We start from the raw sequence: 11,708 nt of genomic DNA on the forward strand, positions 1-11,708 counted from the left end.
TGACTGCAATAAATGCAAACTTCAGTTTCTCGAAGATGACATTTCCATGGTCCATTATTCCCCTCCCTCGATGATTGCTTGTTTTAGAATAGAGTTTTGAAGGTTGGGTAGTCTCGAAATTCCTGAAAGTGACTTGGATGAAAGATCAAACCTTGTCATCTTCATTTTTTTCAAGCTCAAAGGATGTACAGATAACACTAATATTTAGCTTCCCAGTCCTCACCAGAAAAATTTGCATCAACTTGTTGGAGTTCATTAAGGAAATCCAATCTTTAAAAACAAATCTGCTCTATTGAACAATCATGTGATGCTTTAATGGTGAATTTAAGACTTTGGATATAGGGAAACCTTTTGAAAATGTCTCTTTTGTCTTGCGAGTGGTAAAGCTTGAGCCCAGATAATATTCTCAAAGTCTCTAAATTTGAGTCCTTTTCTAACATGGTAAAAAATCAAGCTATCAATCTTGAACATTTCAAAGCTTTGCAACACTCCACGGGAAATCTTGAACAGACTGGCTCAATGGCGTAGATATTAAATATCAAATACTAAGCTATTATCATACTTTATCCCCTAGTTTTTTTATCTATGATTAGCAATTCGGAGATTATTTTCATTACCATATTGATATTATTTTTGTCAACTCTTCATGTAAGATAACAATCTCAGAATTATTATCCTGAGTTAAAATGACAATATGACACATTTATCCTTCTTTATAACTCTTCTATGAAAGTCCCTTTAAGAAACAAGTTTAAAATTAAAAATAGTAATTATTTTCTATGTTTTCCGTTCAAATTTGGAATAGAAAATCTAATTTCTATCTTTCTAATGTGTTACAACCTCTCTCTTTTTCAGTGTTTTATTGCATGCTTCCTCAGTTTCGCCAATTTCTGATTAAAAGCCTTCTCTTACTAAGAAGAAGACATTCTTTTACAATATCATTCCATCAAAAGCTGAAGAAGAAGAAGAAGTTTGCAAAGTTAACAACACTCAACATGTAGTGACTCGAGAACTAGTGGAGATAAGGGACTTATACACTTCCCCAAAAATTGATCTGGAAAACCCATGGCAGATCAAGAAAAAGATTACCCATGATGAGTTCTTGTAGGAATGCTGATGATTCCATTTATCCAGATGTTTGAGTACATCCTTCGATACTGGACTTTTGACATGGCCAAAAGTTTAGAAAACGGATGTAGGATGTGTATTGACATGTGAAATTTAATTGAGGAGAATGTCCCTAAGAAGTATGAAGGTGTAAATGTTTACTTAAGGAAGCAGTACAATGATGACTTTTCTCTATCGTGCATAAAATTGTTCAACAGTCGCAGATTGGGCGTTGGTGATGAAATTGGGCTTAATTGGATCCTAGATCTTCAAGTTTAATGTTCAAATTGATTTCTCATCGAGCTTAGTGAAAAGGTCCAAGAATGAAGGACCAAATACAACCTTATATAAGTCTTTTGTAATACCTGAATATTTGATTCTGAAATTGGAATATTTGCTCTACAGAGTCTGATGGTTCTTGAAATTACCAGCAATCCCATTTTCGTACTTGTTTTTTTCATTCCCTATTATTATTGTGTTCTTTTAATATGAAAATATTGTAGTTCGGGGAGTTTCGTGAAATTTCACAAAGCCGTAATAGTTTAGTAGTTTTGATGTTCTGAAAAACCTTTTGTTTATAAGCTCCTCTCCTAGAAAGGAGCTTAATCTGAGAAATAAGTTGATAAACTCACAGAAAATGCCTAGAAATAATAACCTTACATGACCTAATTTAGGACCCCATTTCGCACACAAACTCAATGGTATAAGATTACCCCTTAAGTTAATGGGCTCCGTACAATGTTAGACCTATGATGTTTCATTACAGCTACTGATTTAGGTGTGTTGCCAAAGCACCTCAAGTTAAATGTCAAGAAGAGAAGATGAAGAACCTAAATGCACCGAAAGATATAAGATTCTCAGCGGAATGTGACTTCTAAATTGGGCAAAGATGTATTAACTAAGAAGAAACTCATTTTGCAACAATATAGGGTCTAAACTCTTTCTATGATCCGACTGAAAGTGTTTACATTAGCACAAGAATTACACTACATTCATTGAAGTCTTTGTTTCCATTTTTTTGCATAATCCAAGATGCTGGCTGCTCAACTATTTCGAAAAATCCTAGATAATGACTAGATAGGCAAAAGAAAGATGAGTACAAATTAGGCAACATGAGTTGTCGGTTGCTCAACTGTTGGGCATGGCCTTTAAAAACAAATGCATAACCCTCTGGAAAAATACCTGGATTTAGCATAAATGACAATTTTAAGTAAACAACCTCAAAAAACTCATCTTCTGGCAGTCAAAATTCTTATTTGCTCGATATAAGATCAAAACCAAAATGATGAGAATACTCTTCTTAAGCCATTTATGCTTCCCTTCTAAGTTTGGCTAGTTCAGCCAACACATTCTCAAGGGGAACTCTTTGCTTGCTCTGTTTAGTCTGTAGTTTTTAACAGAATAAGTTAAACTAACAGCAGTAGTCATATGACTCATATCTTAGATCTTTCTGTAGAAATAACATAAAGCATATTCATCGTCAAAGGAAAAAATTTAAGAAGTAAATATTTTTTCCTCCCATCTTTTGTTAGTATTAACATATATATAAGGTTCTTTACGAAATTAATCATAGCTATTATCGTCCTATCTAGTCAAGTTTAAAATACAATTAATAACAGCAGTTGGAAGCAAACTCAACTCCATAATAAGGAACAAGAGAAAACACTTCATCAATAGATTCCAAGCGAAATTTGCAATCATGCAGAGTTGCATCCATACAACAATGAAATAGGAAAACATAACCTCACATGTAAAAGATCAAAGTATTGACATGTCGAAATCTTCAATCCCTCCCCATCAGGAATGCCATGCTAGTTTACAATCCTGATCTGAATTAAATGAAAACCAGCATTAGAAAGTTTACGAGAGTCAATTATAACAAGAACTTCTCTTTTTTCTTTTAATAATAAAAGGTCTCAAGGATACACAAGTATTTGTTTATCAACCTGGGGATTATCATAAAAGCCAATTCCTTTGTACATAAGTTAATCCCCTGTCAAATGATCTGGTAGCCAACAAAGTCAAAGCCTAACTCTCATCACCAAAAGGAAGCAACAGAGACAAGAAAATGCAGAAATTCAAATATGCACTCTCTTACACAGGTAGCTTCACGGCTATATCATCAGAAAGTATCATACTTTTCTCTTGGATTCCTTTCAAAATATCAGCAGTTTCACAATCCATCACAACTTCACATATAAATAAAAAATTCTTAGAATAAAAATTAGAATAGAATTGACATTTAAATAGTCTAGTGATATTGTAAGCCATTTAATGCTTGATTTACCCACAAAGACAGATGATCATCAAATGACACACAAACATAGGAATATTTTTTTCCACTTGGTGAAGAAGAGCATAAATATTTTCTCCGGTCAGAGTTGAAAGCTCATCCACTTTCTTGAACAACAAAGTTTTTTTCCTTTGCGAGAAAGTAGCATTGCACGCTTCTTTTGGTTCAATCAAATCCATTTCAATCTTTTTCTTACCCTTGTTGGTCCTCTTTTTCATTGAAAAAATAAAATAATTAAAGAAGAAAATAAAAAGATGTTTTGGTTGAATAAGCCTGAATGCCTGAGCAACTTTGAGGAGAGTGCCAGGGTAATTTATAGTAGATGCAAGAGCACTTGTCACATGTATTGTCACATAATTTAATGTTTCATATTATGAGTCTATTTGTTATGTGTATTGTAATAATATTTAATATTTTCATAGTATGAGTCTATTTGTCACGTGTAGTGTCACATTATTTAATGTTTTCGTATTATGAGTCAATCTGTCATGAGTATTTTTCACGTTTATTTAATATTTTCATATTATGTGAATTCATTAGTTGATATTCATACCACAGACTTGGGAAGCTCAAATGCTTCTTGGGTGTAGAAGAAGCAAGAAAGGGATTTTCTTGTCCCAAAGAAAATATGTACTTGACTTAATTGTAGAACCCAAAAAGTTGGGAGCTAAGCCATGTGGCACACTAATGGATCCTAATGTACATCTTACTAACGATGGTGCTAATCAATTTGATGATTCAGAAAGATACAAAATGTTAGTTGGGAAACTAAACTATCTTACTATGACCCGTCCAGATATTGCATATGCGGTAAGTATTGTCAGTCAATTCATGTCTATACAGACAGTCAAACACTAAGTAGCCTTGGAGCATATCTTGTGCTATTTGAAAGGAGCTCATGGCCTTGGCATATTATATAGTAATTACGAGAATTCTCGTGTTAAGTGTTTTTCAAATGGTGATTAGGTTGTATCAAGAATTGATAGAAGATCTATACTGGCTATGGTATATTTCTTGGTGGAATTTTGGTACCTTAAAGGAGTAAGAAACAAAATGGTGTATCTCGATCTAGTGCAGAATCCGTGTATAGAGGTATGACTCAACCCAAGTGTGAAATACTATGTATAAATCACCTTTTAACTGAGATCGGTTTGAAGTTTGCTTCTCCAGTAAAAATATGGTCTGATAATCAAGTTGCTCTGCACATTAGCTCAAATCCAGTGTACCATGAACTAACAAAACATATTGAAGTTGATTGTCACTTTATCCATGAGAAGATTCAAGAGAACCTGATTTCCAAGAATTTGTGAAGACTGGGGAGCAATTGGGTGATATATTTATGAAGGTTTTAAATAAAAATCAGGTGAAATATATTTGTAACATGTTGGGAATGATCAATATCTATGCTCCAACTTACGGGGAAGTGTTGCGGAATTTACATAGACATGTCTACATGTATCATACATTGCACTATCATAGGTAGAGATATTTAGAGATTGCACTATCATATGTAGAAATATTTAGGGATTTTTCAGATTTTATTTCCTTAGATATATTTACTTGTACACCTACAAATAAATGTTATTCTTCGAGTAATACAATAAGGAAATTAGTTATTGTCTATGTCTTCTAAACTTGACCAACAAGGATTTTTTTCCTTTGTGAGAAAGTAGCAGTGTGCAATTATTTTGATTCACTCAACTCCATTTCAATCTTTTGCTTACCCCTGTTGGTCCTCTTTTCCAATGTAAAAGAAAATAATTAAAGAAGAAAATAAGAAGATGTTTTGGTTGAATAAGCCTGAATGTCTGAGAAACTTTGAGAGGAACGTCAGGGTAATTTATAATAGGTGCAAAAGTCTATTTTTTATGTGTATTGGCACACTATTTAATATTTTCATATTATGAGTTTATTTGTTACGTGTATCGTCACATTATTTAGTGTTTTTATATTCTGAGTCTATTTGTCATGTGCATTGTCATAATATTTAATGTTTTCGTATTACGAGTCTATTTGTCATGAGTATTTTTACGTTTATTTAATATTTTCGTAAATATTAGTGATAATCAATTACTACATTGAGTAAATGCAGACTTCAAGTGCTCAAAGGAGGATTGTTTACTCTTCCAGATTTTAATGGAGGTTCGTTTCATAGATTTAATATTCTTAAAGTTGTTCTCTTTATCTATTTTGGCCATCTAAATTCTATTGTTAGTTGTGTTTCACTTAAATATTATTTGCACTTCTTTTTCTTATCTACATTTTTTAAATTATCTTTCTTCTTTATTTGTTTTAAATATTTGTCTTCAACACTTATATCTAATTATCTATTCAATTGGCATGCTTAATATCCATAACATTCGTGTTTTTCATATTCATAACCTTCAAATATTTAGTTAAAAACTTTAAGATGTCATTTGGTATTCCTCTATTTTTATCTATACAAATTCAACTTTTTTGTTTCATGAAACTCACATCCAATCCAAGATTATCCTTTTCATTTTATAGTTAAAGTAGTGAAGTCATCAACATCTTATGTATATGATATATCTACATTAGTCTGTTTATATATCACTTTACAAAAATGAAGTATTTTTTATATTTGATTAATGCTTTAGTTTGACTCGATGAAGAATACTTTTGAATTCTGATTGGATATGAAAGAAGGAATCAACAATAACTCGGAAAATTATGTACCGAGTTTGTATTACTTTTTTCATTTATATATTGTTATGGTTATAGTCTTAAGAAAGATGTGTATGTTATTTTTTTTTATCTTTATTTTTTATATTTTCTCTCTATTAGTCTTCTTTAATTTAATTTTCTATAATAAAAAAATATTGTCAAACACATATTTGAGATTGTTGCATTTTAGCTCTCATGACACACATATTTTCAGTGAATTTTAATCTTCCTAACAAATGTATAAAATATTGCACTGGACACACGTGCAACGCAAGTGTCCAGAAACTAGTATATATATATTGCTATATTGGGAGGAGAGCCTTGAAACAACATAAAGTTATCTATGTGTGACATTAATGTCACTGGTTTGAGTCATGAAAGAAGTCGCTAATGCTTGTACTAGGGTATGCTATTTACATCACACCCTTTGGCGTTTGGCCTTTCCCGGACCATGCTAACACAAAATGCCATTCTTTAAAGACTTTTCTTATGGGGGGACAAAAAATTAAGACCACTATATTTGGGGGACGGACACCTTGTGTAATATTCTGAAGTTCGATCACATATTTGAGCCTTTTCTCTTTAATAAGTGACCTTTTTTTAAAAAAAAATAATCTCTTACACGTGTATGTACCTTTCAACCAACAGTCTAAAGATCCCTTTCGAGCAAGCTGAGAAATGGCTAACTACGATCTCAACTTATGTAAGTTATTACAAACATCTGACAATAGCCTATTATGTTATATCTAAGGTTGTAAAATATATAAGCAGAAATTATAACTAGGAGGATAATTTCTCAAAGGTTATATTTTGGACAAATTTCACATAAGGACAACATCTAAATGGTAATTTGTTTTCTTAAATCAGCCAAATAAATAAGAAAAAAATGACATAAATAGCTCTGTATCAAAATAATGACCCACAAATATATACTCTCTTCAGTTTCATGCCAACAAACGTTGAAGAAGAAGCCTGCAAAGTTAACACATCACGAATAAAGACTCAAGAGCTAATAGAGATAGGCCCTCACCTGATATTCGATCCGAATACTACGAGGCACATCAGGAAAAAGATTACTTAGTAAGAACTCAGTACTTTTGAAAAGTTGTGGATCCCATTTTCTGCGAAGTTTATGTACATTATTCCATACTTAAATTAGGAGCTGGCAAGAACTTTGGTGAACGCGAACGGGGTGTCTGTTGACTTGTGGGATATAACATAGAAGAATAACATTAAGAAGAATGAAGATTAAAAAATTTACTTTTAGGAAGTTGAATAATGATGACTATTTTCTACCCATCGGGAAATTGATCAAGGACTGTGGATTGGGTGTTGGTGATGAAATTGGACTATATTTTTATCCTGATTTATCAAAGTTAAATTTCAAATTATTTTCTAATGTTCGTGATTCATGAATTAGCCCTGTATTTTGATCAAGAGGACAAAATTATATTCTCAAATTTTCGTTTGCTTGTTTGTGCTTGGATTTACAAGAAAAGATTGGTTGACAGTTGTGTAAATGATTCAAGAATTAGGTCCAAAACGTTGGATATTTCCCCATTTAGTTACTTGACCATGTAGAAATTTCTACACTGTCAATGGATATTAGTTAATCTCTTATTTTTGTCCACACTTCAAATAAGATAATATTAAATGCCAAATGACATATTTATCCTATTTTATAACTCTTCTCCGAAAACCCCTTAAGAAACAAGTTTAAAATTTAAAAATAGTTATAATTTTCTCTAAATCCCGCTCAAAGTTGGAATAGAAAACCTAATTTGTCTTTATAAGGTCTATTGCCTCTCTCTTTTTCAGTGTTTTATTTTATTGAGAATTATATCCTTCCTCACTTTATTCAATGTCTGATCAGAGGCCTTTGCTTAGCATGAAGAAGATATTTTTTTATGATATCCTTCCATCAAAAGTAGAAGAAGAATCTTGCAAAATTAACAACACTCCACATGAAGTGACTCAAGAACTGGTGGAGATAACGGACTTATAACCTGCCCCAAGAATCGATCTGCAAGACCCATGGCAGATCAAGAAAAATAATACCCATGATGAGATCGTTGTAGCAATGCTGATAATTCCATTTTTTAAGTTGTATGAGTACATCATTCATTACTTGACTTTGGACATGGCCAAAATTTTGGAGAATGGCTTCAAGGTGTGTGTTGACATGTGGGATATAAGGAGAATGAACCTACGAAGTATAAAGGTGGAAGTGTTTGGTTAAGGAAGTTGTTCAATGATGATTTCTCTTTTTGGTGCATCGAATTGTTCAAAGGTTGCAGATTGGGCGATGGGGATGAAATTGGGCTTTATTGGGATCCTATATCTTCAAGTCTAGTGTTCAAATTGCTTTCTAAGGTTGGCTTTTAGTGGAAAGGTCCAATAATTTAGGACTAGAAATAGCATATATGCTATCATAGTCTTTTGTTTAGTATTACTCTTTCATGTAATTGTAATAACTGAACACTTTTAGTCTTTTGTTTAGTATTACTGTTTCATGTAATTGTAATAGCTGAAGACTTTTGGAATTCTCGAAGTTCCCAACTTAGTCTGCACAATTCCCTTTTTGTACTTGTGTTTTCATTCCCTATAATTATAGTGTTCTTTTAAGTTCGTGTAATAGCTTATTAGTTTTGATGTTTTTTGTCAACCTTTCTTATATATGCTCCTCATTACAAAGGAGCTTAATGTGAGAAATAAGTTGACATACTCATAGAAAATGTCTGGAAATAAGGACCTAATATGACCTAATTAAGGACCCCTTTATTCATCTAGGCTGAATCTTTAAGTTGATGGATTCCATACAATAAAGTGCAGTGTATAAGATATCTATAGCAAATAAGAGTACAAAGTATTGGGGAATGTTTGAATAGAGGAATGTGATTTCTAAGTTGAGAAAAGATGTATTAAATTAAGACAACTTATTTTGCAACAATATAGGTCTAAACTCTTTCAATCATCTTACTTAAGCTTTTGCATTAGCACAAGAATAAGGCTCTATTCATTCAAGCTTTTGTTTACATTTTTCTGTGTAATCAAGGGGAACTCTAATCTAGCTCTTTTTAGTCTGCAATTTTTTGCAACATAAGTTAAACTAACAACAGTAGTCATATGACTCATAACTTAAAACTCTTTGTAGAAATGAACATAAACCATCTTCATTGTTGAAGGAAAAAATTTAAGAAATAAATTTGGTTTCCTCCCATCTTTTGTTAGTATTAACAAATATAGAAGGTTCTTATGATAACTCAAGTTGTTCAGTTGCAGTTTTCCAAAATACCTTGTAATATCACTCTTGAAAGGTCTTAAAGCAAGTACATTCTTTCTTAGTTTGGATATTTCTTCTAATAGAACCTTTTCTGCATTTTTACTTGAATTTGCTGATATCATCGATCGTCTTCACACCTTAATTTTGCTGATCTGAATTTATTTTGTACTAGAAATCTAATAACCAAGTATCTGCATTAGCATTAGTCAATGTAGTTCTCCACGGTTCATCTAACAGAGTATGCACAGTAACATCAAAGAGACAGTGTCCGTTTTTCTATTTTATGGGCTAGTGACTACAATAAAATTTTAATAGTCATTCTGCCGAAGTTGATATACTCACACCATATGCTTGGAAATAAGGACCTAACATGACCTAACATGACCTAAATAAGGACCCCATTTCACGCACAAACTCACATGTAGAAGATTACCCCAAGCTTATCTTCTCCCCTCATATCTACAGCATATTCCTTAATCATCAAGGCTGAATCTTTAAGTTGATGGCTTCCGTAATAATTGACTTTAATGAGGCAATACAATTTGGGATCTACATAACATTTCTAATTCCTTGTGCATGGAGAAAGATTCCTCTGCTGCTTCCAAACATAAAAGGTTTAGTTGATATAGTATTCTCAATTTGTCTAACTTTGTGTCAACTTATAACACATTTAATTCAACGACAGAATAATCATCAATTCTCATATGTCGTAGCCTTGCAAGTCACCAAATACTAGCTTATAGTTAACTGTTTCATATGTTATTTTCCATCTAAGTTTTTCAGCAAGTCTAGTGTTACAAAGTTTGTTTCTCTAGTTTTCTCCGGTGATTGATTTCTTCTCAAAATTGCAATAAGGAATGGATACCTCCCTGGTAAGTTCTCCAAAAGAAGGAACAATTTGTCATGATGAATAACATCCTTGGGCACATCAACCACCAGACTTTCTAGATTCAAGGGCTATGAAAATGATGAAGGGAGAGCTTTTGCATCCGTCCAGATATTTAAGCACCTCAAGTGAAATCCCTGCTTGTGTTATTTCTTCTCTGACATCCAACAGTTTATTAGGACAACGTTCTTCTAGGAATGTTCTTTTCTTTAATAACTCCCAATTTCCCATGTAGTGACTCGAGAACTAACAGAGATAAGGGACTTATACCCTGCCCCAAAGTTCGATCTGGATAACTCATGGCAGATCAAGAAAAATATTAACTCTAACAAGATTGTTGTAGGAATACTGATGATTCCATTTTTCGAGATGTTTGAGTACATTTTTATATACTGGACGTTGGACATGGCCAAATTTTGGAGAATGTTGACTTTACCTTATTTAGCAGCCTCAATTCAACCCCAAATTAGAGATCTCCCTAAATTAGGGATCACCCATTATGGCTAAAAGTCACTAGCTTAAAATCAACTGACAATTATGACTCTTAATCGTTGTATATATCTCTTGTAAATCCTATAGTTTGATCAAGAAACCATAATACAATTCTTTCATTTTAAGAATTTCTAAGTTTCCATCATTATTCAACTTGGTATCAAGAGCCTTTTTTTTTTATGGATCACAAGATACCTTTATCAAAAAAAATTGATGGGCATAATTTTCCGATTTGAAGTTCCATTTCAAAGCTTTCATTAGAGGCAAGGGCCTCCTTGAAATTCTGGATGGATCAAAGGATATACGCACAAAAGATAAAGAAAAAGAAGCTTGAGAGGCTAACAATGGAAAAATTATCTCATGGCTAGTCAATTCCGTCTCTGTTTACATAGCTATGGAACTGACATCATTTGAGAAAGCATCAAAAATATAGAGTCATCTTCATACATGCGGTAACCAAAAAAATCTGGCCAGAGAATTCGAATTTGAAAGACTACTTGTGGAATCTATTCAAGGTGAGAAAAATGTTCGTTGTTTTTATTCTATATTACTCACATTAAGGGCAGAGCAAGATCAGGTTGTTGCTGCCTCTATCCCTGTGGTTGGATTGAACTTTGAAGGATTTCATGGCTACAATGAAGAGGACAATACAATTTTTGATGAAACTCAGGCCTGAGTTCGAGTATTTGTGTGCTAGTATTCTTAAGGGGGGAAATACCAGCTTTCTATGTGGTAGTTTCTGAAGTTCTTCAAGAAGAAACTCGATTAAGTTCTCAAGCTTCTATGGAGAACTCCCTTACCATGGACATTGCCATGTCTGCATACATAAATTCATCTTTCTCATGCAACTCCAAAAAGCCCGTTCACTGCTATCATTGCAAGGAAAAAGGGCATCTTATTTCTCATTGCAAAAAGTGGAATTATTGTAACTATATTGCAAGAAGCATGGTCATATTATTACG

At 32.8% G+C, this 11,708-nt stretch overlaps 2 pseudogenes; one reads left to right on the forward strand and one right to left on the reverse strand.

The window, feature by feature from the left end:
* Nucleotides 1-2,416: 2,416 nt before the first annotated feature.
* On the reverse strand, nt 2,417-3,291 carry LOC125817659 (DNA-directed RNA polymerases IV and V subunit 4-like; annotated as a pseudogene).
* A 4,655-nt stretch (nt 3,292-7,946) lies between these two features.
* LOC125815746 (uncharacterized) lies at nt 7,947-8,470 on the forward strand (annotated as a pseudogene).
* The last annotated feature ends 3,238 nt before the right edge of the window (nt 8,471-11,708 follow it).

Source organism: Solanum verrucosum, unplaced genomic scaffold, assembly GCF_900185275.1.
Source record: "Solanum verrucosum unplaced genomic scaffold, falcon-dt-bn FXZP01001237.1, whole genome shotgun sequence".
Lineage (NCBI taxonomy): Eukaryota > Viridiplantae > Streptophyta > Magnoliopsida > Solanales > Solanaceae > Solanum > Solanum verrucosum.